The sequence below is a fragment of the Octodon degus genome, unplaced genomic scaffold (genome assembly GCF_000260255.1).
Source record: "Octodon degus isolate 3935 unplaced genomic scaffold, OctDeg1.0 scaffold00018, whole genome shotgun sequence".
Lineage (NCBI taxonomy): Eukaryota > Metazoa > Chordata > Mammalia > Rodentia > Octodontidae > Octodon > Octodon degus.
In genome coordinates, this window is record NW_004524594.1 from 19,866,674 (window position 1) to 19,894,243 (window position 27,570).

Here is a 27,570-nt window from a genome sequence, read left to right on the forward strand (position 1 = left end):
TCTGGGAGGCCGAGGCAGAAGGATACAAAGTTCAAGCCCAGCTTGGGCAACCTAGCCCCTTAGCAAGATCCTGTCTCAAAAAGAAGAATAAAAGTACTAGAGATGTAGCTTAGCATGAAGGCCCTGGGTTCAATCCCCAGGACTGAATAAAAAGGGATACTCTAGAGAACAGCTTGGAGGCCTGGTGCTTGCAGGAGCTGCAGAAAGAGCTGGGACAAGAACACCAGGTGGCAGGCAGTAAAGGCATCCGTGCACCTATCTACCTGTCATCTACCCAGCCATTGGTCAGTCCTCCAGTTAACATTTCTGAGACTACAGTGTGCCAGGCTCTGCTTTGGAGGGCTCCTGCCCTTATTCTCTTGAATATGAATATATAAACTGTCCCCTGTAGCCCTGTGCCCACACTCACACTCTGTCCCATTCTGTGATTTGTTTTTCTCCTTTGTTCTGTTCACAGGAGCCTGTTTATGTTGTGCCTACTGCTGCACTGGGTTGTGAGCTTCTGAGGATGATTCTGGTCTATTTGTTTTTTGAGAGAGGGTCTCACTCTGTAGTACAGGCTGGCCTTGAACTCACTATGTAGCCCAGGCTGGCCTCAAACTCGGCAATCCTCCTGCCTCAGCCTCCTGAGGGCTAGGATAACAGACATGTGTCATCACACCTGGTTCCCAATGGCTCTGGTCTGAATGCTCTGCTTTCAATGAGTCCCAGTTTCTAGGACAGTATGGATATAACCATAGATGCTTGCTACATATTTGCCAAATGAATAAGAGTAGACCAAGGCTGGATTCAGATCTTCCCAGATCCCATGTACTAAAAGGTTTACATTAACTTCTCTACTATAATAGGAGAGACATGAACTAAACTGTAAAGGGAGCAGAGGAAATGTCATCAGTACCCATATGGGTGCCTGCCTGTAATCCCATGTACTCAGGAGGCTGAGGCAGAGTCCCAGGCAAGCTTGAGATGCAAAGGTCCTAGGTTCAATCCCCAGCACTGAAAAAAAGAAAGGAGAAATGAGAACAAGAAAAAGAAAGCTCATAGAGGTTCCGATTTTCCCTCGTGGCCATTTGCTGTTCTTACACGCATGTGCACACACGCACTCACGCACACACGTGCATGCATGCGCGCTCAGGTTCGCTTCTTTGTTGTCTTGCTTGTCAGAGGTGACGGGGCTGGTGGAAGCGATGGGAGGGAGTCATCTCCCAGGGGCTGGGCTGTCCTGGCCCGGCTGGGAAGTTGGATTTGGAGCTGCTGGTAGGACAGGCGGGAGTGCTGGCAGGTGCAGAGGCAGCACAAGAGGCAGGTTGGGTGGGGCCAGATGAAAGGGCACTGGGAAGGCTCCTGGGAGCAGGTCCAGGAGAGCAGAGTAGGCGACGGCAGTGCCGCCCACGGCACATGGAGGCGGGAGGCAGTGGGACTGGTGAATAAGTGCAGTAGGGAGTTCAACGAGATGGCCCTGCGGGGAAGCCACAGGTGCCAGAGTGAGGCTGGCAGAGGAGGCAGTGTTCTGTGCAGGTGCTATTGTTAGCTCACCTGGAGCACAGCTCCATGCAGGCGTAAGCAAGGATGAAAAGTCAGTGTGCAGACTTGCAAGGTGTTCGCAACGTACGAAGGACAGGCTTTGGGCTGGCCCATGGACTCAGGACCTTGCCCCTGCCAGGCAAGCACTCTACTTCTGAGCCATATCTCACCCCTTTTTGTTATTTTTTCATAAATAATAATATTTACTAAAGGAAAAACATCCCAGGCTGGGGAGATAGCTTGGTGGTCTAAGGGCCTGCCTGGCAAGCGCAAGGACCTGACTTCAGTCCTTGGTACTGCATGCTGCGCCCACCTCTTGCCATGCCAGCCATGGAAACCAGGCATAATGGTGCATGTCTGTAATCCCAGTGCTGGGGAGGCTGAGACAGGAGGATCACTATAACTCTGCTCTATGTAGTGAGACCCTGTACCAAATATTTGTTTATTTTGTGTGTGTGTGGCCAGCGCAGCCCACCAGGGGGCGGGGCTGGCTGGCATGTGGTGCTGGGGGATTGAACCGTGGTCCCTGTGCTTTGCTTAGCTTAGCTTGTTCTAAGTAGGTGCTTTAGACCACTGAGCCATCTCACCAGCCCCACCCTGTACCAAATAAATAAAGAAATAAACTATATATTTTTAAAAAGAGAAAAAATTCCTTATCTTGGCATAAGGCGGTAGTGCATCCCTATGATCCCAGCATCTGGGAAACTGAGGCAAGAAGATTAATGCAAGTTAGAAGCCAGCAGCCGGGACTACATAGTGAATTTGAGATCAACATGAACTATATAGCGAGACCCTGCACCAAAAACAAATACATAAATAAAAGATACGATGCAGAACCAGGAGTGGTGGTGCACGCCTGTAATCCCAGCAGTTGGGAGGCTAAGGCAGGAGAACTGTTGAGTTTGAGACCAGTCAGGGGATACCAACGTAAGCTCAAGGCCAGCTTGAATTACATGGTGAGACCATCTCCAAAAGACATTTAAAAAAAAAAAAAAAAAAGATATGATGTAGACACAAACTCATGTTCCTTAACCTCAAATTCAGGTTCATCTTGGCTGGCTGAGATGCTCTGAAATGCCCTGGATGAATCATCTTGTAAAAGTGTATGAACCTGGGTTATTTAGGCATAGCCCTTTTGATTTTTTATTTTGAGACACCAAGTTGTCCCTGTTGGCCTCCAGCTTGCCATGCTCTGGCCTCAGATCCCAGGTGTGTGCCACACCTGGCAAGAAGGACCTTTTAAGCCAGGTCATGGTACTTGCCTGTAATCTCAGCACTCAGGAGGCTGAGGCAAGAGAACTGCAAGTTTTGCTTAGCCTAGTTATTTCTTATGTTTCAAAACAAAAAGAAAAAGCCTGGGCCAGGGAGATGGCTCAGTGGATAAGCGCTTCCCTGGCAAGTGCAAGGGTCCGAGTTCAATTCCTGGTTCCACCAAAAAAAAAAAAAAAGGCTGAGGCTGGAGCTCAGGGCCAAGGCCCTGGGTTCAATCCGTAGTCGTGAAAAACTAATAATAAAAGTTAGGGAAGGAATTTTGGCTCAGAACTTCTTAGCAAGATAGGAGAAGGGCTAGGGTTTAAAACTTCTCCCACCCTTGGGAGAAAGCGCCTCCAATGTGTTCATTTATTTTACCCTGCATAGTTCCTGCTCTATAACAAAGGGAGGCCTGCCAAAGATAGCAGGGAGGGTCAGAGAAGCAGAACTTGGGGGAACCTCAACACGTAGTTGGTAGCAGTGGGCACCTGGGAATATGGAAAGCAAATATTCACACCGGATCTTGAATCCAGGATCCTGGTGCTTCCTGCTTGGATGAGAATAAAGGAGAACTGTGGTCAGTCTGGGTCTCTCTTAGCCCTTGATATTTCTGGGTGCATAGATTTTTTTAAGGAAAATATTCAAATGCATGTGAAATCTAAGGATGACAGCATTTGTAAATTGAAAGGCACTGTTCAAACTGTGCATCTTGTAAAACAGCAGGTTATTGGTCTCCAGAGTGGCCTGTGATGGTCCTGGGAAGTTGTGGGACACCTATCCACAATATTCTGCCTTCACAGCCCCTCCCTCCTAGCTACGTTGCAGAAATCCCAGGCTGCTCTAGACCCAGAGACCAGTTTATCCCTCTGAGTACCCTGTGACCTGTGAAATGAGCTGGCTTATGAGATAGAGTACTGGATTTCCAAGTCACAAGGCCTTTCCTTTCTTAACCTCAGGCCACTATTGGAGATGGCTAAGTTAGGCTAAATCAGGTAGAAATGAGGCCCATCTGAAGATTAAAGTCTCAATGGCCAGAGCTGGGATGGCATGGGCCTGTGATCCCAGCACTCAAGAGGCTAAGGCTGGAAGAACCACTGGGAGTTGAGACTAGCCCAGGCTACAAAGTGAGCCCAAAGCCAGCCTGAACTGCATATGAGACTCGGTCTCAAAAAAAAAAAACAAACAAAAAAGTTGCAATGGCCAAATATATGCTTCCCTAAGGAATGAATGGAGGTTTAAGACTTTTAGTATCACCCCCTTAGAGCTTTCCCTTATCCCATTAGGGGAGGGCCAACCTGGCCATCCACTGACACTAGGATCACCAAGACTAAAGACAAGACTGAGAGGATAGACCATCAGCCAAGGTTAATGATGTCATCCATGTACCTTTGCTACCATTAGATCAATCAATGTTACCTAAGCGACTCTACTTGCAATCTTATTGGTTGATCATACTTTTGACTCATGCTATACCTGCTTCATGATTGTAGTCTACAAAACTTCCTTTGAGAGGTGGGTTTTCTCGCAATTTATTCAGGACCCCTCCTGTCTCTCAAGAGTTATTTCTATTCTTATTCCCCATTCCTATTTCCCAATATATTTTACAACTCTTAACCTTTGTTGCTCCTTAGAATTCATTCTCTGATTTCAGGCAAAATGAACCCAGCATATCTGACATCTAGCATTTTTCCTATAACGCTGCCACCAACACTCAGCTCTCAGAAAAGAATACATGGGTGCACGGTGATACATACTTATAATCCCAGCTACTTGGGAAACTGAGGCAGGAGGATTACAAATTCAAGGCTGCCAGTAAGATAGCTCAGTGCCCCAGGGCACACTGAGCTGGCCACCGAGACCCAGTGTGGTGGTGCACACCTGTAATCCCAGCTCTGGGAAGGCTGAAAATAGGAGGATCACTATGAGTTCGAGCTGCGTAGTGAGACCCTGTACCAATACACACACCAAAAAGGGGGGGGGGCTGGCCTGAGAAATTTAGCAGTACCCTATTTCAAAATTAAAAGGACTGGAGATGTAGCTCCCTGACTTCAGTCCTCACTACTGCATACCTATGTCCACACCCATTGACAACCACACACCAGGGTTACTCTCATGTATGACAATGCACAAAATGTGATTTGTGTGTGTGTGTTTTGTGCTACTGGGGATTGAACCCAGGACTCACCAAGCAAGGCAAGCATTCTACCTTTGAGGCACATATCCTCTTGGCTCAGCTTCTTAAGTCACTAGGATTCCAGGCATAAGCCACCACACCTGGCTGTCCAATACGATTTTTAGCGAGGCAGAAACATTACTCAGCATGAGCCCATACCGAAGATTACTTTGAAAGGGGTCTGGCAGGGGGCACAGCAAGTCAAAGGAAAGGTCTGGAAGTGCTGAAAGTGGGAAAGCTGGGATAAGCAGGCTCAGGGGCTAGCTAACATCCAAAGGGCACGGAAACCGTTAGCATGGGGGTTAGCACCAAACCCTTCCTGTTTCTGTTGGACCAGAGTCTGCCAGTTCCCATGTCACCTCTGGGCTCTGCTTGATGACACACTTGCCTAGAAAAGAATGAGTCCTTGGATGGACCTATGGGCCAGTGTGACACTGAAAGGACATTGAGACAGCCTTTTGCCTTATTTCCAAATCCTGGATAATTTTTCTTAACCCATGTAAGGCAAGAGTCTACAGACGGGCTTTGAAGGAGCCAGAAATGAACTCACTTGCCACTTGATGTGTGTGTCCACACTGGGGGGAGAGATTTGTAGCTGTCATTGGGTTGTCAAGGCTGTGACCCCTCCCTGTATAACTCAAAGGTGTCGCTTGCCTCTCCCACCTCCTCCTGAAAACTGGAAAAGTGGGCCTCCTGATACTATAAGAGGATGACCCCCTGCCCTAGTCCTCAGGTTCCTGTGTCCAGGCACTGGCAGTGCAGGCAGAAATAAGACTGGCCTGGCCCTGGCTGTGAGCAAGGCAGGATGCCAACCTCTCTTTGATTTTTTGAGACAAGGCCTCTCTATGTGGTTCAGGCTGGCCTTGAACTCATCATATAGGCCAGGATAGCCTTGAACTTGCTGGGGTCCTCTTGACTTTGCCTTCCAAGTGTTGGGATTAGATGCTTATCACCATGTCCAAAAAGACAGTCTTCTAATAGTATCCACTATGTTATTTTCTGCTCCGCATTCCACCTGCTGTAAGAGGAAAGAAAGAAGCTCAAGGTCTTGCTTGACCAAGCACTGTCCAGGCGGGCTATGCTGGCAGGGGCCTCAGGTGTTTAGGGGTCTGAGGTAATAATTGTGATCCTTGAATTATTATGACCAATTAAACAACATTCATACTCTGGGAGGCTGAAGGAAGGGGACTGAAAGTTAGAGCCCAACCTGAGTAATTTGACTTAGAGAACCTGTCTCAAAAAAAAAAAAAGCTGGTCATGTAACTCCATATGAAGGCCTTGGGTTTGGTCCCCAGTTCCGGTCATTCAATCAGTCAATCAGTCAGTCAGTCGATCAGTCAATCAAATAATAAAATTTAAGAGCCTCAACGAGATCTCCTATGTATCTGAAATTGACTACTATAAATCAAAGTGTTCAATGTTTTTGCTCTTTTTAATTTTTATTATTTTTTTTATGTATTTGGGACAGGTTTACCGGGTCTCACTACACAAATCGGACTTGTAGTGATCCTCCTGTTTTCAGCCTCCCAAGTGCTGGGATTACAGGTGTGCGCCACCACACCCAGTTTCAATCGCCATCTCAGCGCACTCTGGGGGCGGGGCCAGCATAGCACATTGGGGATCGAACCCCAGTCCCTGCATCTGCCTAAGCAGGCACTTTAATCCCCTGAGCTATCTAGCTGGCCCCTTGTTTTTGCTCTTGACTGGTGAGATATCATGTCTAAGCAGTCACTATACTTATTGGAGTAACTGAATTTCGTGTGTGTGTGTGTGTGTGTGTGTGTGTGTGTGTGTGTGCCAGGAATAGAACTCAGGACCTTGTGTTTGCCAGACAAGCACTGTACCACTGAGCTACATTCCCAGCTGAATCTCTTGCTGATGACAACTAGCTGAATATTGTGCCATGTTGCTGATCAAAAAATGATGAAATGAAATGAAATGAGTTAGTTGCCACTAATTGTACTGCTTACAGATAGAAGTGTTTTTGTTTTGCATGCATATACATGTGTGTTCTATGGGAGTGTGTTACTGGGCATTAAACCCGGCATCTTTTACACTGATCGACCTATATCCCCATTCCTTTTACTTTTTATTTTGAGACAAGGTCTTACTAGGTTGTTAATTTGCGCAGGCTCGAATTTGCAGCTCTCCTGCCTCAGCCTTCTAGAGTACTTAAAGATAGAAGTTTTAAAATATGGGCTCCCTGGAAGGAACATAATCAGAGCTGGTGCTTGTATGACACCTACAGTGTAGCTCAGAATGCTTGGTGCACTCGCTTATATCATTCATGTCTGCATCATTACTATCTTCCAAGATAATGTGTGCTCTCCCATTGTACAGATGAGGAAACCAAGTACACAGAGGTCTCTAAGTTTGCTCCAATAGGAAGTGGCAGAGTCAGAAGCGAACTCAGGCCAAGTGGTTCTGAAGTTCATGCACCCAAGACTGCTTCTCCAAATACACAGACTGACTAAAGGAAAAGAAGAAAGGAGATGCCGATGAAAGGCTGCTTGTTCATGCCCTTGACAGATTCTCTCATTTGTTCTTTGTTCCTTTCTTCCCACCCTCCCTCCCTCCCTCTCCCTCTCTCCTTCCTTCTTTGGAGCCTCCTGCCTTAGCCATGCAGAGTGCTAGGATTACAGGTGGGCACCACCTTGCCCAGCTCTTCATTTCTTTAGGAGAGGACACTAAGGCCAAGGAGGACAACAAAAGATCCAGGCAGCCACTCCAGGCTCTGATGCGGCCTGGGTGCAAACCCAGTGCTCACGGGTTACCAGGTCACAGGGCAAGCACACAACTTGTGCTGAGGGCTTTTTCCCATGTGCATCTCTGGTTGTTTTACGTTTGTGTTCCTCACATTACCTGTTTGTCCCCGTCAAACCTAACCCTGATGATGCTGGCTAGGCAAACATCACCTCTGTTATGTACTTAACACTCTTAATAGGGACCAGGGGTCAAGTTCAGAGGACTCCAGCTTTGGGGTGGGGAGGGAAGCACAGTGCCCTGAGATTACAACATTGTTTCCTAGGGGAGAGAGAGCCTAGTTCCAACAGATCTTACACACTTTGGACCAGAGCCTTCTGGGAGCTGCCAGACAAACGTGGCTGGAGGGACAGCGGAGCTCAGCCGTCCTCTGGGCAGGCCACTGGCTTTCCACACTTTGTGTCATCTATTTAGGTGGACCCTGGCATTGTGGTTTCCTTTTATTCAAATTTTTAAAAATTTTCATTTTAATTTCTCCTCTTGTCCCTCCCCCACCCCAGTGTATGTTACCTTTTTTTTTTTTTTTTTTTTTTAAGAATCCTTGGGGCATTTGTGTGGCATATGCAAGGGCCTGTGTTCTGGATTCCATCACCACTGTTGCCAAACAAACAAACATCCCCTAAAAGAAAGTAAGCATCCTCCCTCAAAAAACAAAAACAAAACTAATCCCCTTTACCCACAAAACTTTTTTTTTTTTTTTTTTTCAGAACCGGGGATTGAACTCAGGCCCTTACACTTGCCAGGCAAGCGTTTATTCTACTGAGTCATCTCCCTGGCCCCCAACACAAAACTTATCTTTTAAGAGATCTGTACTAGGGGCCAGGGAGATAGCTCAGTAGAATAAGCGCTTCCCTGGTAAACGCAAGGGCCTGAGTTCAATCCCCAGTTCCGGAAAACAAACAAACAAACAAACAAACAAAACCACCAAAGCGATCTGTACTCAAGAATTGGTAGACTGAAGCGAGGCAGATGGAGCCTATCTCTAAGGCTAGCTACTCAGCGGTCTGGAAGGAAAGGAAAAGATTTTTGCCAGGCATGGTGGCCCATATGTACAATCCTAGCACTCCCAAAGCTGAGGCAGGAGGATCACAGTGAGTTCAAGACCAGCCTGGGCTACAAAGGAGACCCTGTCTCAAAAAACAAAAACAAAACAAAAAACAAAAACAGGGGGTCTGCCCCTTAGCTCAGTTCTTTAAGTGGCTGCTTCAACAGAGCAGTCAGGCTCAGGTTGCTGTGGTTCGATCCCCACAACTCAAGCCAGCCAAACCTGCCCTGAAGGCATTCGGAGCAAAACAACAACAACAACAACAACCTCCCAAATGAAACCTCAACGATAAAAACATTACATAAACTTGAAAAAGTTTTCTTTCTCCTCCGGAGTGTTTCTATAGAAGGCAACTGCTGCGTATTTTATTAAAACTGGGAAAGAAAAAAAAAAAAAAACTAGGAAAGAATTTGGAGAATAAAAATTCAACAGAGTTTGCAAAAGATTATTCTAGTTTCTGGGTTGTATACTAGGATATTTTTGGCCCTAGGGAATTTAAAGGACTGAGTCTGGTGTTCCCCAGGGGCCTGGCTCTCGCTTTTTATTAATAGTCACTCCTGGGAGCTGCAGCTCTCCAAGCAGCGGAGCGGTGCAGACCCGCAGCGAGCTACGCGTGCGGTTGGGCTCCTCACCCCGAGTCCGCCGGCAGGCACAGGTGAGCTAGGCGCCCCGCCCCGCCCCGCCCCGCCCGTCGCGCCCCGCCCCACCTACAGGTGGCACGGAGAAGGCGCGCTGGGAGCGGCGCAAGGTCAAGGCTGCAGAGCCTTTGCAACAGACAGGGCGCAGGGCCAATCCCAGCGAGGCACACAACAGCACTGATTAAACAAGGAAGTGACCTTGGGGCGGGGACCTCACAGCGCTGGGGTTCCAGGGAGAGCAGGGAAGGGCGTCTGAGGTGAGCGTGACAGTCCAGTCTCCCTGATACAAGCCGGGACGGCTCACGAGCAGGGACAGGCGGGGAGACGACGCGCAAGGGCCAGGGCAGGTGCAGGCAGCCCCGGTGTCCTGGCCCAGACCACCTGCCTCCTAGAGCGCGAGATGGGCGGGGCCACGCGAGAGCCAGCGTCGGGTGGACCTCTAACTTCAGTCCTCAAAGAAAAAACGTGGAGGGGTTCTTCCGGTCCCTCCTCGCTTTCAAGGCTGACAAAGATTCAAAAAGAATGAATAACCGGAGGCCAGGCCTGCGCGTGGGAAGGGGGTGGATCTTAGAATTTCTGGATGGTAGCTTGGCACATGGCACCAAAAAGGCACTTCTAGGCGCCTGACTGCTTCACTTTTAGGGTCAGTTGTCCAGGAGAAACAAGCACTCAGGGAGGGGTGTCCAGTGCCCCCTTTATTATACTTGCAATGGCGCAAAGGGTGCCCGAATATCCTGCCGGGCCAGTTGAACATCACAGCAGGTTGTCAAAGGAAATACTGTATTGCCCCGAAAGACGCTGTCTGTCTCCGTGTCCCCCCAGAGAACTAAGCCACGACAGAAGCAAGGGTGACAAACAGGTATCGCTCTTATTCATTTAAAACCGTAGAGTAGGGCCGTGGGGACAGCTGCAGTGCTTCACTGCGTCCATAGTCCGCCTAGGGAGGGATCAAAGGAGAACTTTCATTTTCTCTTTTAAAGTCTTCTGCTGGAATAATCAAATAATAGAGAAAGTCGAAGGCAAAACGGGGTTTTCCTAATCAGGAGTGATTGACTGCTAAGAGTGCCAGGTCTTATTCACAGAGTTAGTGCATTTATAGAGCAACCGTTATAGGCAGCTATACAGCATGAAAATAGGTGGGTAAAGAAGGAGGTGGCTCCTCTGGGGGCTAGCAGGTCGGCTGTCCCCACCCTAGTCCCCATCTTGCACGCGGCTGCAGTACCCCCTCTTGCCACCTATTATGTTCTTAACGTTGCCAGAATCTTTTTTTATCCTAGTGCTGGGGATTGAACTCAGAGCCTCCTGCATGCTAAGCATGCATTCTACTACTGAGCCACAGTCCAGCCCCGTAATATTTTACCAGATCTACCCAGAGCCCCTCGAGGGAGGCATTCCATTTGGATGAAAAGGAGCCCTTTAGCACATTAGCCGTATCAGCTACTCTGCCTCCAAAGACAACAGCTGTCAGTCGAGGACAAGATCCATCTTGGGCCGTGGGCTCACTTACATTCTTAGCCGTGTGATCCCGGGCAAGTTAGTCATTCTTTCCCTTACGGGGTTCCTCGTCTGTAAAAGGGGGCAGAGGACAAGCTGCATCAGCCTAGTTGTAGACGCAGCACAAGAAAGGCAAGGTGCTAATGGTTGGCCCATTTTACAGATGGAGAAATAGAAGCACCCAAGGAGGGGAATCCCTCCTAGATCCCGTCGCCTCAGAGCCGGCATAGGCGTCCTGGCAAGCAAGCCTCAATTTCTTCACCTGACCCCGCCCCATCCAGGCCCCGCCCCATCCAGGCCCCGCCTCTCCCAGCGCGCACCCGGAGTAGCCAGCCAGCTCTCGCCGCAAGCCCGCGCGGCCCAGCCAATCCGCTACGACCGGCGTCGGTGCGCTCGGGTCTGGCCCGTGGTCCTCCCGCCCCCGGCGCTTGCCTGCCGCTCGCTCATTCCGCTGCTGCCGAACTGCCGTCAGCCAACTCGGTAAGGCTCGGCCGTGGCCGCGCGTGGGGAGGGCGCCCTGCGGGTTGGGCGGCAGCCGCGAGGCTTCTGAGACTCGGGCGCGGTTCCGGGCTGGTGGCTACCCGGTCGGGCTCAGGGGACCCAAGCGCTGCCCTCGGGCCGCGGAGTTCGCAGCGAACTCGGAGGTGCGTAGGGATGGGACTTGGGGTCCACGGAAGGATGCTTAATATTGGGACTTGACCAGACGCCGCCACCTATCCCCGGGAGGAACCCGATCGCGGGCCCAGATCTGTGGTCTCGGTCCCTCCAGCCCGCGGTGAGCGGACTAGGTCTGGTGTCTGCCTGGTGTTGTCTGTCCCGGGGCAAGGTTCGATCCGCAGCAGAAGAGATGCTCCGGCCTCAGGCCCTGGCGGGATGCCCCCTCTCCGAACCAGTGGGGCATCAATTCGTTTTTCCATCCGGTCCGACCTCCTCCTACCTCCAGTTGGCTTATGCAGTGGGTCTGGGGGTCACCCGAGGGCGTTCAGCCTGCGGCAGGTACAGTGCTGCCGTGGGAGGGATGCTCCGCTCCTGGACTTGGCTGGTCGCTGTCCCCGAACGCCCCCGCAGTGCAGCCTGCGGGACACGCCCTTGGCACTGAGCGAGTGGTCGGGGGTTAAGTGGAGGGTGGGTCTCGGCTCCCTGCATGTGAACGCCCCCTTCCTCCGCTGAGCCGCTCGGAGTCAAGGGCTGGGGATGCGGTGAGGCTGCCCAAGGTCGCTCCAGACCGGCTTTGAGGGGGACTCACGTGACCAGGCCTCGCGAACTTGGCCCCGCGATCCCAAAGGCGCGGTCCGGCCTGGGTACGGCCCGGCTCTGCGAGCCACTAGCAGTAGCCGCTTCGCTTGGCTTTGTTCAGGAAAGCAATGGATCAGTGTCTTTATAAAGGAAATCGGTGCCTGCCTTTCATCAAAGCTGGAGGAAGGCGGGGGCTGAGCCGACTTCTTTTTCAAACTTCAAGAATTAAAGTTATAATTACCAGATTACATACAGCACAAACCTAATATTCTCAATTCGAGGCAGACATTCAGTTCCTCTTTGCTTCTTACAGTAAAATACTCCAGGATAGATTTTAGTACGAAACTCATAATTTTTGAAGTTATTGAATAAAGAAAATCAGTTTAACCTCTGGAGAGGTACTTTGTTACACCATTTTCTTAAACAGGCATCTGTTTTCTCGCTATTCCAGATATTCAAGCATGCTGTTTATTTCCGCCAAAACCACAAGCCAAAGGAATAAAAAATGTCCATAGCCCTGGCCTTTTATTCGTGCAGCAAGCACCTCCCCTTCCCCCTTTCCCAAGTATTTAAGGTGACGCTGGCCCAGCTGAGGAAGTCACAGACACGTGGGCTTTAGTGCCAGCAAGGATGCTGTAGTCCAGGCGAGTTTGAAATGGGCTCAAAGTTGGTTCTTTGGGCTGGTTTTTCTTCGGTACCCCGAGGCAGTGGGCTGTTTTCCCCTAGTAAATTACTAGTTTCCTTTGCGTGGAGCTATGGTAGACTTGACCTTGCGCTTGAATTCCGTCTCACAGTAGCTGGTTCCAGACGAGGTCACGTTTAGGGGTGTGCATAACTTTGTGGTAACATCTGGGATCACACACAGGCCAACCCGTATTAGAAACAAGACCCCTAACCTGGAGATGGAATTAAAGTGTAGTTTCTAAGTGTTTAGCCTTGCCCCGGGCCAGTGAGTGACCTTAGAGCCCTCTGGCCTGGGTCTCGGGGGAGTCGTGGGGCGCCGGCCTGTGCTTGCCCAACTTTAACCTCGCGTGCCCATTCATAAAAACACCGTTAATTTTTACTTGGACCTCGCAGTGAACCCCTTTTAGACGTACCCTGGGCTCGCTTGGCCGCAGTGCCAAGCTGCCGGGTAGCTGCGGCGCCTGTCATTGAGCATACTGAGCTCGTAACTGTCCCCAAGATTGAGCACCGCAGGGCTTGTCCTTTCCTCCTACGGAGAAGTGCACTGCATTTCGTCCGCAGTCGCAGGGGTGGCAGCGGCGCCGAGCGCCAGCTCGCTCCGGAAAGTCTCTGTGGGCATGGCCGGTGGAACAGGATCTGAGCGCCAGGGACAAGCCGGCCCGTAGGCGGGGCTGCCCGTAACCTTTCCCCTACTTTTCTCAGCCGTCACGTGACTCCCGCCCGCAGCTGGGGGAAGGGGCGGGGCGCGGAAGCTGCAGTTGCGGTTCCAGGACGCTCTCCAAGCTCTCAGTTGAAAGGGCTCCCTGGGTCTTGAGGGCGCTGGGAAGGTGGCCGCCGGCCGTGGGAGGTGGAAACAGCGCCCAGCCCAGGGTTGTTCTGCACTTTGTCGTTGGCATTTTTTTTTTTTTTGGGGGGGGGGGAAGAACTGTTTAGTCACTGTGCGTTATTATTGGCAGACCGGAGCCCTGGGGTTGGTGGAAGACAACTTGAATATTTGAATTCGTGCTTTAGGAGTAGAATAATGGCTCATGATGGGAATATTTAAAGTGTGTTTAAGAGATTTTCAGTTGCCTGTTGTCCCCGTCACTTGAGAGGCTCTGGCGAGAGGATCGCATGAACTCAAGAGTTCGGGGCCAGTCTGTACAACGCTGGACCCCGCCGCCAACCCCCGAAAAAGGGAAGGGGTGGTTGTAGTTCAGTAGTCGTGTGCGTGCTTAGCATGCGCAAGACTAAAAAAATAGGTTATCTCGCCCTTAAATGGAACCTCAGTTGTCTTAGGATCGTGTATGCCAGTCTTGAGCTTTGCTTGGAAGGACTTCTTTGTGTCAAAAATTAGCAGTACAAGCACACAGTGCAAAGTTCAAAAGGTGTGAATGAGAACAGTGCAGAGAGGCCTCCTTCCTCCGTCCCTTCTGTGAACGCCACCACTGTTAACTGTTTCTTAGACTTTTAAATAGTTTAGACTGTGGAGGGATTTAAATTTTTTATTTTATTTTATTTTTGATGCTGAGGACGGGATTTTTTTTTAATCCATTGCCTAATCTAAATGAGGGATACCTTCTGCTTGTTGATTTCAACTATTTGTTGTTTTTTGTAACCTTCAACTTTTATCTCATGCAAATATTGAGTGGACATTGGGTCCCCAAAGGGCCTGGCCGAGGCTGCCTTGCACTGATTGGGTAACAAGTGGCAGCCCCAGTTCTGAGAAATGTCCACCTTTGTCTTTTGTGCGAGTTCTGACGTTGAGGAATGTTGTTGAAAGTTAATAATGAAAGAAATGCTGTTGCTGCATGAGATGCCCAGTCCAGGATAATCTTTGCCTTAGAAAGTTGGAAGAGAAGAGAGCTGATTCTTCGTTCCCTGAAGCTAGCCAGCTCGTCATTGGATGAGAAGCTTTCCTTTTTTTTTTTCTTTTTCAGTATCGGGGATTGAACTCAGAACCCTGCACTTGCCAGGCAAGTGCTTATTCTACTGAGCTATCTCCCCCGCCCTGGTTGAGGAGCTTTTGAGGGGGGAAAAAAGAAAGAAAGTAATATTTCATACTCTTGATGCTGGTGGTTTGTAGCACTTGTCTCAGGGACCTGAAGGTCCTCTAGATTCTTCCTGTCCCCAAACATCGCCATGTGTAGTAGAGTTGGGGCTAAGTCCGGCTCCCAAGTTACTAGTGAACTTGCCTTCCTTGCTGTCTCCATGACCCCAGCAGACATGCACATTATTTGCTGGAAAGAAGGACAGCGTATCAAGGCTCCCTTTCTCCCCTGGATTGCTGCAGCCTCCTGACATCATGGGGCCCCTTTGTTGGGGTGGTGGTGGTGGTGGTTAGTTCTGTTTGCCCTACAGGAAGTTTACAGAGGGAAGCAGGGAGCAGAGGAAGTGGATGGGTCCCTCCTCCCAGGGTACCTTCTTCATGCAATTACTGCAGTCAGGACTCTGGACCTCAGACCAGCTCCTCCATCCTTGCCCCACACTGCAGCCCTTAGCTCCTGATTGCCTCTTCTCCCATGGTACTGTGCCCTGGGGACCATGGCTCTTGGCCATGTCATACTCCTGTGGTTGAGAGTAAGTGGAACAAGACCAGGGACATTGGTAATTCTTTTCTCTTTAGGATCTCTTCTCCCCACTTTCAACAGGTAATATATTTTATATCAAAATGAAATTGTCTTGCTTTTAAGAAGCTCACATATGCTGTAACTTAAAAGCTGACTTTTAATGAAATGATCCTTAATTTACAAATCCATTCAACCCTAATTTTGCACAAGTCAGCATCTTTAATGTCCTGAAAGTGTTTTTACTCAGCAGGGTTGGTGTCTTTGTATGGTGTCAGAGCTGTGCTGGAAAGAAATGAACAGATTGGTCAAAGTTAAGTGTCAAAGTTAAAAGAGGGGCTATAGTATGAAATTCTGGCCCTGAGATTGGTGTGGGGTGTGCACTGTGGGGACTCAACACTCATGCTTGTGGAGAACTTGCACTAGAAGGCCATGGCTCAAGCTGGAAAAGCACAGGGTGCTTTCATGGATTAAAGACAAGATGTCTCCTTCGGCACCTTCACAAGGCGTGAGAACAGGTGATGTTGGCACAAGGTCCAATGTGTGAGTAAGTGGCTACGCTGGAACCTGAGTGCAGAGCTGTCCTCCTTCTCTTTTCTAGGCTGCTTGGATCTCTGGGAAACCAAGGGCCAGTGTTTTATAGGTCCGTGCACACACTTGCTCAGACGCGAAAGGGATGCGGTGCTGAGTAGAATGTGAGCATTTCTGGGTTTTCATCTCCTCATCTGTGGGCTCTGATACCTGCTGTTTTTTTTTTTTTTAAATTATTATTTTTTTTTAAATTGGGTAATCCATACTTTTTTATATTTATTTATTTTTATTTATTACATTTATTTATTGTGTGTGTGTGGCCAGCTCAGCCCACCAGGGGGCGGGTCTGGCTGGCATGTGGTGCTGGGGATCGAACCGCGGTCCCTGTGCTTTGCCAAGCTTGTTTCAAGTAGGTGCTTTAGACCACTGAGCCATCTCTCCAGCCCCAATACCTGCTGTTTTATGCCCAACCGAAAGTTAGAAGTGAAACCTGTTCTGAGCTGTGAGCTGTAGATGCTCCCTGGGCTTATCACCTTGGTTCTGCCCCATACACATTCAGTGGGAAGCGCACTTGGAATGTTGACTTTGGCACTTTTCCTTGGCTGGTACTAAGCATTGTGATCTTGATGCTGGGCTGTAGCCATGGTGCCCAGTGAACCACCGTGTAGAGGAACAGTGGGTGCTCTATAGCGTCCTGTGTTGGTGAGCTGGGGGGTTAGGTGGGTCAGGAACATGCAATCCATTTGGAGCCTAGTCCTTAGAATGCGATCCCTCTTCCCCTCACAGGAGATTGGAACATCTGTAAATATAGGTTCTACCAGTCAGAGTTAGAACTGCAAGAGGATTTTTTTTTTTTTTTTTTTTTTTTTTAAACCAGGGATTGAACTGAGGACCTTGCACTTGCCAAGCAGGCACTTAAGCTACTGACTTATCTCCCGGGACCCTGCAAGCAGATTTTATTGATACCACTGTGTTCTTCAGCCCCCAAATTGCATCTTGTAGTGGAACATACTCAGTAATACTTGGGGAGCAGAAGTGAGAGATAGCAAAGGAGATACCAAGCCCCATGGTTTTGGGCTGTGAGGCTCCGGCTGATGCTGGACAGGCTGGAGGCAGGTCAGGCCCTGGGGGATGAAGGCCAGCTCTTTAACTCCAAAGTGAGCCTCAGAATAGGATAGAGAATCCTATCCTATCTTATCTAGCCTAGCCTAGCCTATCTATGCTAGTAGCCTATCTATCCTATCCTATCCTATCCTATCCTATCCTATCCTATCCTATCCTCCTATCTTAATAGGACAGATAATCCAGTCTGTTAACACATTATTTTCTTCATGGAGGATCCAGCCAGACATGGTGGTGCATGCTTGCAGTCCCAGGTATTCAGAAGGCAAAGGCAGGAGGGTCCCAGGTTCAAGGCCGGCCTGGGCAACTTGGTGAAAGCCTATCTCAGAAGGAAAGGGCAAGGTTCTGGCAGTGTAGCAGTCAGTGGTGGAGTGGAAGAATGTGGTGATACTTGACCTACCACACAGCAGATCTAGTATCACCCCCCACCCCACATACACACAGAGAACATTGAACCTCAGTGGCTTCCCCCACTTCTTTACTGCTAACATCACGTTTCTCTCCATTTATCTGATTGACTGTTTCCTATTGATGTTGTGCAGTATCACCCCCAGCCCTTCTCCATTTTGTATTTGAGGCAGTCTTACTAAGTTGCCAGATTGCCTAGGCTTGCAACTTGGAATCTTCCTGCCTCAGCCTACAAAGTGCAGGGATTACAAGCGTGAATCGTCATGTCAAGCAAATTTGAATTTGCTTTATTTTCATACTCCTGAAGTAGGTGGAATCTTTTTTTTGAGGGCTGTAAAAAAAAAAAAAAAGGCATGTAATTATTCAGACTTTTTTTTTCTAACCTGACCTGACCACTGCAGGAAATTTACTGCATGACTGACTTAAATAAGGAATCTATTGAATGCTTTTGTGAATTCAGGACACACCTTTCATGACAAGAGTTACTTGGTATGGTTTGGATGTGGTTGGTCACTGATAAAACTCAATGAAATTTAGTTGTCAGTGTGACAGCATTAGGAAGCGAGACCGAGAGGAGTGATGTCTGCCTCTTGAGACTGGATTAGTTCTTGTTTGTTTGTTTGTTTGTTTGGCAGAGCCGAGGATTGAACTCAGGCCCCTGTGCTTGCCAGGCAAGCGCTTATTCCACTGAGCCATCTCCCCGGCCCCTGGATTAGTTCTTCTAGGAGTGGTTGTCATAAAGTGGGCCACTTGCATGTCTTCTCATTCTCTTCTGCACATCGGGGGACCAGGGTGACTCTTGCACACGCATAGACCATGTGATGCTGTCTGCTATCCCATGATGTAACATGAGGCCTTTGCCACATGAGGCCACCCCGTCTTGGACTTGCTGCCCTTAGAACCATGGGCCAAATAAACCTTTTAATAAATTAATCCCATCGCAGGGTTCTATTACAGCAACAGCAAACAGACTGAAGTAGATTTTCACTTTTTTTGTACCTGAGACCCACCCAAGAACGTAAGTGGAATTTGACATCTCACCTTGCTGGCTGCAGTTACACCTTTGCTTTGCTACCCACCCTACCCCACCCTACCCACCATACTTTAACCACCTACCATACCTACCCTACCCACCCTACCCTACCCTCCTCATCCTACCCTACCTACCCTACCCTATCCATCCTCCCCTCCCCTCCCCACCCTACCTACCCTACCCTATCCATCCTCCCCTCCCCTACCCACCCTACCTACCGTACCCTACCCACCCTACCCTATTACCTTACCCTACCCATCCTGCCTTACCCTACCCTACCCTATCCACCCTATTCTACCCTCCCTACCCTACCCTACCTTCTTTTTCACTGCTGGGGATTGAGCCAGGGGCTCTTGCATGCTGGGCAAGTGCCCCACTAGTAATCTGTCCTGTGTCCTCCTTAGCTTTTGAGGCAGGGTTTGCCTAGGCTGGCCTGGAACTTGCCTCTGCCTCAGCCTCCCACATAGCTGGGTTAGCAGGTACACACTGCTTGGCTTGTGCCATTTTGTTTCTTTTCTTTTCTTTTCTTTCTTTCTTTCTTTCTTTCTTTCTTTTTTTTTTTCCAAGTCGGGGATTGAACTCAGACCCTTGCGCCTGCCGGGGAAGCCCTTACTCTACTGAGCCATCTCCCTGCCCACCCCCACCCTACCCCCATTTTGTTTTTGAGATGCTTCCATCAGCTTCTGGAGGTCATCCATATATTTATGTATATACTCATTTCCTGAAAAGATACAAGAGTGCTGTTAAAGAGAAGCCCACCTGGGGCAGATGAGATGTGGGAATGACAGGAGAGCAGAAGATGTGCACCCTCGTGCCAGCTGGAGAGGGCTGCTGCTTTGTTTTTCTTCTTTGTGCCGTTTTCACCTGCGTCTACCTTCAGAGGATCCGTGACCTTTGGCGCACGTGCATGCTAGTTCAGGAGAAGCCTTTGGGCGGGTGCTGCCTTTCTAGAACCTTTCAGGGACTTTCCTTGAAGGTTTTTGAGTGGCAGTGAAGAGGACAGCCTGGGTCACCACGCTTTGAAGTCATGCATGACCCTAATGTGATTTTCCAGGCTGGGGCCGTGCTGGGGACCAGAGCCAGCCTTGTCTAGCAGAGCAGAACCTGCCGCAGCAGAACAGTGTGGAAGAATGTGCTGTAGCTAACTGCTGGCCCTTCGTCAGAGACCCCACCTGCTGCGTCTCCTAGAAGCCTTGGGGCGGGGCCTGGGTGTCTTGCAGCCTCAGATTTTCTCCCTGGGGAGGGACACCGGCTGTGTTTCTGGAGCCACTGCTGGGTATTCATGCCGAGTAGGCTGTCATTTCCTGCAGGTAGCCTTTCCTAGGAGGATTTCAAACAGTTGTTTACTGCTAGTTGAGATGGGTGACTGGTGACAGAATTTTAATAGAAGGCAGAAGTTGCTCTCATGAGCCTGTGAATTATGCAATTCCAGGGGGATTGCAGCCTGTGAGTAATTTTAGAGTTGGCATTGATGTATGCAGTTACTGTAGTTTTACTACTGGCTGGAATCACGTCCTTTTGGTTATGGTAGGGATCTAATTTTACACGTGTCATAGCTTGAGGAATCTTAAGCAGGCCATTCTGTGTAGTATTCCCTACTTCACCTTGGTAGTACAGATAAACCCCTTGGAGTTGGTCCTGGAGCGGAGTCCCTGCTCCATGGTTCTCTGGCTGTCACCTTGAATAGACTTCCCATGTAGTGTTGGGGTTTTGCATGTTAGCAAGGACAGCATGGTACTCATTTCCTAGAATTCCAGTGGAAATTAAATGAGATGCAGGTCAAATATATTAAGGAATGAATATATAGAATGTTGTCTAATAAGGTGAGTAGTTGAGTAAGGGGCATATTCTGATTTCCATTGTAAAAAGCACAGAAGATGAATCTGTGTGTCACATGTGAATATATATATATATATATATATATATATATATATATATATATATCCATCTCGGGGTCTCTACCAATCCCTGGTCTCCTTATCTGCTGACCGAAGGGTATGTGTTGAAACACTTCTGCCAGCGCTGCGTTTATTGACCTCATTCAGCTGCCATAAGACCATGTTCTCAGAAGTCCATCATTACATAGCAAGTTTTATTGTTTGATTTATGTGACTGAGCTGGTTTCCTGGGACATGCTTTGAATTCTGGCAGCATACTCTGTCTCATGCCGACCTTTGTCCTGCTTTCCTAGCCAGCTGTCTGGCTCAACCCAGGGACCTTCAAGGAGGGCAGGAGGCTGCTGTGGGAGCACTAGGACCTCTGGAGGGACGCCTGTGTGTGGCCCCGTGACAGTTTGGCCAGTGATAGAACTCATGGGCCACTGCCCTCCCAGGTGGAAAGGTTTGGGTGCAAAGCAATTGATTATGGAGAGAGGGAACCAAGTGGACCCTTTGCAATGACAAATTCAGCGCAGTTTAATGAGCAAGAATGTGGGGAGCCTTGAGCAAAGTTACAAAAGTAAAGCAATTTTACTACAACCTAAGAAGATAGTCTTTGGGGTCCTTATTACTTGGTTTTCAGAATTAAGCCAAGACCCATGTTCTTGAGAAGTTTCTATTTTATTATTATTTTTGATACTGGGAATTGAACTCGGGACCTTGTGCTTGCCAAGTAGGTGCTGTGCCACTGAGCTATATCCCCGGTCTCATTTTATTTTATCTTATCTTACATTATCTTATTGTTTTCAGATAGTATCTTGCTATGTAGTCCAGGCTGGCTTTTTTCTTTTCTTTTTCTTTTTCAGTACTGAGGGTAGAACTTGGGACCTTCCACTTGCTAGCAAGCCACTGAGCTGTCTCTCCAGCCCTAGGCTGGCCTTAAACTCACTATGTACCTTAGATTGGCCTCGAACTCATGGCAGTCCTTCTCCTTTAGCCTCCTGAGTGCTGGGATTGCAGGTGTGCACCACCACACCTGGTGCTTATAATTTATTCTGGGAGATTACATAATTTAGAAGTAGGAGCTACACCCCTTCCACTTCCATTGTTTGCTTCGGTCGCTTGTCAGGTCCCCGGCAGCCAGCATGGTGCAGCAGATCAAAAGCAAAGAGGCCTTTCAGAAAGCCCTGGCTGCTGCAGGAGATAAACCTGTAGTAGTTGATTTCTCAGCCACATGGTGTGGACCTTGCAGAATGATCGAGCCTTTCTTTTATTCCCTGTCTGAAAAATATTCCAGTGTGTGGTTCCTTGAAGTAGAGGTGGATGACTGTCAGGACGTTGCTGCAGATTGTGAAGTCAAATGCATGCCAGCCTTCCAGTTTTTTAAAAAGGGGGAGAAGATGAGTGAGTTTTCTGGTGCTAATAAGAAACCTGAAGCCAACATGAATGAGTTAGTTTAACTGTGTTTTCTGAAGAACGTAACAGCTGTTTATAACTTGTATTTTTTTTAATTTACAAAAAAATAAGTATGGAAACTATATAGCCAACTGCCATCTGATTATAAATGACAATAAAATATTCCACCCTTTCTAAAAAAAAATAGAAGTGAAAGTCTGGGGAGATAGCTTGGTGGTGTAAGTGCCTGCCTAGCAAGTGCAAAGACCTGGATTTGATCCCTGGTACCGCATGCCATGCTGGTCCCGAGCCAAGCTGACCACCAAAGCTGGGCCTGGTGGCACACATCTGTAATCCCAGCATTGGGGAGGTTGAAACGAGAATCACTACGAGTCCGAGCTGTGTGGAGAGACCCTGAACCAAATAAATAAATAAATAAATAAAAATTAGGAGTGAAAGTCCTTTGGCAGTGAGGCCAGGTAAGATCTCTCAGTGTGCCTTGGAGAGTCCTGCGCTTTGGGAGTGTGGATGTGGGGATTCAGAGGGGCCATCCAGAACAGGTACCTGAGAGAAGAGAGCTTTTAGCTAAGGGTGAGGCCACAAGAGACAGAAAGCAGCGGGCAAACCAGTGGCAAGGTGTGGCCCACAGACCTGGCCAAGGTGGGGTACTGGGAGAGCTGATTTGGGGACTTGTAGTGAGATCCCCAAAATGTGAACTGCAGACTAGGGGTGGGAATTTTTTAAATTGTGTTAAATGGGTCATATTTCTCAGCATGGGCGTCTTATTCTGCACCATGGAGCGGATTAGCATAAGGGGCTTAAAGCACAGTGAGTCCCTCTCCTGTAGCAGCGAGTCCCTCTCCTGTAGCAGCGCTGTAGCTCGTGAGGGACCGCCTCGTGTGGTGTCTCTGCTCAGCCCGGGGGCAGCTGGGTAGGTTCCAAGCTGGAAGTTTTGCACAGGCTCCTGCCAGGTAGCACTCTGGATCAGTGATCGCCTCGCCACACACAGCCACTCAGGACTGGCATCTGTGCCAGGCAGAGGTGAGAGCCGGGCCCAGACTTTGGTGTACCTTTTTGGAAATTACTCAGTAGCATCCGTGAAAATAAAAGTGTCTGCAGCCCCACAAGGGTGTTGGACTGTGAGGATAGAGGGTTCTCTACCTCCAGACAGTTGGGTATGCCACCTAAATAGCTGGCAGGTTTTGGCTCCTTCTGGATTTGCCCTAAGCCAGCCCGGGGGTACAGGGGAAGAAGTGGCCTAGCACTGGGAAGTGTCCGTGAGTGGTCACTCCTGCGCCTCGTGGCTAGCCCTGCTTTGGGGAGCAGCGGCCAGCCTGTTTGCCCAGAGGGTGTGTTCGCTAGTATTCTGTGCCTCTGGTTTGGAATTGTAGTTCAAAGGCTAGTATAATGCTGGAATAGTTGCTCAAAATTTGGGGGACTGAGTAAAACATAGAGGGGAGGTTAAGCCACCTTCTCCCCTATCTCTATATCATTCTCAGCTTTTTCTTCCCCTTTCTCTTTTTTGCTTTCCTTCGGAGGATCTGCTCCCCTGAAGCCATTCTTGAACAGGTGCATGCTCTGCCATACATTTGGATCCTTTCAGTCATGCTGTGTGGACCTTGTCCCCAGGGACACCATTGCTGTCCAACCCCTGGTGCATTGTATCTCAGAACCAGAGGGGCTGCAAATAGGTCACCTGGGGGGGGGGGCAGTGACACAGACTAGGGGAACTTAGCAGGGCTCTTGGGAAGTCTCAGTGGTGGTGAGTTGGGAGGGGCAGTGAGGGCCACGCTATGTCTAGGCAGGATGGGCATGGGGCAAAGCAACACCCGCAGGCAGTGCCTTTGCCTGAATTCATCACAGTTTAAGGGAGGCGAGTCAGGGCAGGCCTAGTCCTCTCCTGTCCCAGCAAAGCAGGCAGGCAGCCTTGGGCCAAGTAGGAGAAAAGGTGGAAGGGAGGGCATGGTTGTGTGGGAAGATGGGAGGTTAATTTTCAGTCCATGGAGTTTTGGAGTAGGGAAGAGGAGCTGAAAATGCAGGGTCACACACACAGGTGAAGGTTAGGACTCCCACTTGTGCACAAGCTGGGTGCCAGGGGAAGGGCAGCGGAAGAAGGAGAAGATCGCGTTTGCACAGCTGGTGACTCTCAGAAGAAGCAGGCCGAGGAAATGGGGCTAGTCCATAGAAACCAGAGGTGCAGTGGACCATATAGGGGGTTATGGCAGAGGCTTCTGTTGGTGGCTCCTTGCGGCAGCTTTGGGAAGTGTAGCAGGAGAAGGAAGGAAGGAGTACCCGGTGTAGGTTTTCTGCATCTGGCCCAAGGCCTGCCAGCTGGCCCTGAGAGCCAGCGCTTTCCGAGAGCAGCACACCCTGTAGCTGTGCTGACGGGGCACCAGGGCAGGCTGCCGGGGAGGGAGTTGGAGCATAGAGGTGCTCTAGGCCTCCTGCCCTTGCTGCAGAGTGTCAGAAGATGGACCCTCAGAGAAATCAGATGGGCCTGGCCCTAGTGGAGAAGGATGTGTGAGCTACACACAAAGAGGAGGGGCACGTGGGAGGGACCCTGCTCAGGCCCTACCTCAAGGTCAAGGCAAGGTGAGTGGGGCTTTGAGACCCCTGGGAGGGCTGACTTGGGGACACAGGAACCAGACTGGTGAGCAGCAAGCCAGGCTACAGTGAGGGCATGGAGGCCTCATTATCTTGTCATGAGGGAGCTGGACCGAGGCCGAGCAGGTGAGCAGGAGAGAGTGCTGCCCCAGAGGGTTGGGGTGCGTATCATCACCACAGGCACTCTTGGGGGGACCTCCGTTAAGTAGAAAGACACTAGACTAGCCTCATACACTAGCCGGTCTCTGCCTCCTCCTCATGTATGAATTCAACTGCTGTGTACATGGTGGAAGAAAACAGGGTCCCAGGACTATCCTAGCTTAGGGACCTGGGGGGACTAGGACCCTGTGGACAGATGCAGGGGCATCTCTAGGACAGAAACAAGCTGTGGAAGACTCAAGAGTGTGGTAGCATTTGTAGCCCGGGCCCCACGTGCTCACGCGTATACACACTCACGCACACTGGGTAGCAGGCAGTCCAAGGACCCCTGAATATGGATAGAAAAGACAAAATCCCACGTTTTGAGGAAGGTGTGGGCTGGTCAGGTCTTGTGTTTCATTCTTCATTTAAAAGGATTTGATGCATATTTATGTAAAAGGAATTGATGTAGCCAGGTGTAGTGGTATACACCTATAATCCCAATACTCCCTATAATTCCAGCATTGGGGAGGCTGAGGTAGGAGTAGAGGCAGGAGGAAGTTCAACGGCTATAAAGTGAGTTCAAGGCCAGCCTAAATTGCACATGGAAACGTTGCCCCCCAAAAGACAAACAGACAAATGAATAAATGGAGTTGACGCGTTCCCCCACCCCCCATGTCAATATAGAACCTTCATTCTCTTTATTGCAAGAGGGGTTAAAACAGGTGCTGCTTTGAACTCCCATATATTTTGCAGCATCTCATGCTGCAGAACACAGTGGAGGCTTCTGCTGTCCTTGGACATATTAATGACTTGCTGCCTTCCACTGGATATTCTCACCCCGGCACACACTGGGTTCTGCATCCCAGCTTGTCTGCCTTGTTCGCTCAAGCTGCCTCCCTGGTACTGTCTCTGTGCACATGGGAGTGGCTTTCCTAGGTGGCCCTGGCCTTCCAGCCTCCAGCCTGGGCTCTTTTTTTTTTTTTTTTTTTTTATTGAGAAACAAATATGAATGAGACAGTTTCAAAGCTGATTAATAGGACAGTTTCGATACATTGTACATTGTTATCTTCTTGGTGGCTATCCATAGTACAAGAAGCAGACACAGCCTGGGCTCCTTAGCCAGTGGCCTGGGGCTGCTCATCTGTTTGCTTGGAGGAAAAGACTTGCTTCCTGTATTTTATAGAGAGCCACCCCAGGGCACAAGGGAAAACTGTCCCAGGGCTTTCTCTTGGTAGGGATGTACCAGAGCAGGGAACAGGGTGACTGTTATTCTTAGGTTGGCTTTCAGAGACTGGTGCACGAGCCCTCTGCCCCTCAAGGCTTGGGAAGCAGGGGAAGTGAGTGGCTTTGTGTAGTTACAGTTCCTGCATTTGAGGAAATCCCTTAGCTTCAGAGTCACTGTTGAACCCCTGGCTCGGGGTCAGGAATGAGGGAAGGGCTTGCCCTACTGCCCCACCCTGAGGGTGACTTTGACTCTGCAAAGCCATGGTGGCTGTGTCAGCAGTCACTGTGGCTGCTGTTCTGGTAGACTTGGAAGTGACAGAGGCTGCCAAGCTGTGCCCACACCCATGGGGTGAAAGGTAGGAGCTGCAGGTGGCAGGTGGAAGTCCCTACCAGATGATGGGTGTGGCCTCTGCCCAAGAAGAGGGTGGGAGGTCAGCGGAGAGGCAGGGACTGATGGACAGCCTGGCTTTTCTCTTTTTTAGTGTTTTCATAGTAGATAAAATCGGGCAGGTCAAGTAGATGTGGTTGGATGCCTCTCTGGCTCCATGGATACTATCTTTTTGGTTTCTGGCTGTGTTACTCGGCTCCCTGTGGCTGCCCCTGCAGAGCAGGGGTTGGGCAGATGGTGTGCTTGCCTTGGGGACGCAGGCATCCAGGACCAGTCAGAGCCAGCCTGGGGCCTTAGCTCTGAACAGCCTTCTGTTTGTGGCCATTGCCCCCAAAAGCCTTCCCTGCACATGGTGGATCTGGCACCTCCTGCAGCAGACAGATGCTGAAGCATCCTTAGACACATTGTGACATGTTGAGAGATCTGTGTGGACACGAGAGACCTGCAGAACGGCCCCCACGAGACCATTGGGTTGTCCAGCTTCACAGCTCTTAGAGAACCTGTCTGACCCTCCGCACACCAAAGCCCAGACACTATAAAATTGCACTGTAAATATTGCGCTATTTGCGAAATAGTGAAAACATCACAACATCATGTGATGTCTAAAAAACACTTCACTTATTTCTTTATTGGTGTGAGGCAACGATTGTTTTGAATGAATCCTTAGTATGAACAGAGCTCTGTGCTCAGGTTAGGAAGAAAAAAGGAGCAGATTAACTATCCTGCCTCAGACCTGCCACGAATCTAGAAGGACTGTCCATTGGAGGTCCTGTTAGGATGGTTTATTATAATTACTCTAAAACTGTCAAAATGAGGAAACCCAAAGGGCATAGTGGTGCATACCTGTAATCCCCTTCTGGGAGGCTGAGGCAGGGGGATTTTAAGTTCAAGTCCAGCCTTGGCAATTTAACAAGACCCCATCTTAAAAAGATCTGAGGATGTACCTTTATGGTAGAGGATTTGTCTAGCGTGTATAAGGCTCTGGGTTCAATCCCTAACACCAGAAGAAAAAAAAAAAAAAACCACCAAAACTTCCATAAGTCTTTCTTAAATTTAAGTAGTTGTGAGCAGGATATTTTAGTCCTGAAAAGGAAACGAAATATTCCCAGCCCCTCATTCTCTGGAGCTGAGGCTTAGTTTCGGAGCAGACACTGCACGTGTGTCTCTGGATAGTTGACTGAGAACGCTGTGTAATCTGGCATCGATAATCCTTTGCTTATCAGTTACATTCATTTCTTTGCCACTAAGAATGCTGGTGATGTTGGTCCCCCAGGGAGCTGGGGGAGCGTTGGAGCCCCTTGAGTAGCTTTTTGGGAAACAGAGCTGTCCGCTTGGTGTTGTCCTCAACTCTGTACATTTGTCAGTAGCAAGCATCTGTTAGTCATCTTGCTGCTTTCAAAATGGGATGTATGTCTTCAAAATCAACCAGGTATGTAGGAAGCAATTTTTTTTTTTTAACATTTATTTATTTGTGTGTGTGGGGGGGGTGGCCA

At 49.3% G+C, this 27,570-nt stretch overlaps 1 protein-coding gene and 1 pseudogene across 5 annotated transcripts in view; both read left to right on the plus strand.

Moving 5' to 3' along the window:
- The first annotated feature begins 9,629 nt into the window (after positions 1-9,629).
- The window catches only part of Cpt1a (carnitine palmitoyltransferase 1A), a 60,986-nt gene continuing 43,045 nt past the window's right edge, over positions 9,630-27,570 (plus strand). The window contains exons 1-2 of one of the 5 annotated variants that reach the window (XM_023710697.1): positions 11,267-11,368; positions 12,576-12,768. The gene's annotated coding sequence lies outside the window, so the exon portion shown is untranslated. Of the gene's footprint in view, positions 9,652-11,266; positions 11,369-11,394; positions 11,533-12,575; positions 12,769-14,727; positions 14,764-27,570 lie in introns of those variants that run through there. The other 4 variants (XM_023710700.1, XM_004627121.2, XM_023710699.1 and 1 more) reach the window with 4 other exon arrangements.
- Positions 21,471-21,785, plus strand: LOC101587245 (annotated as a pseudogene).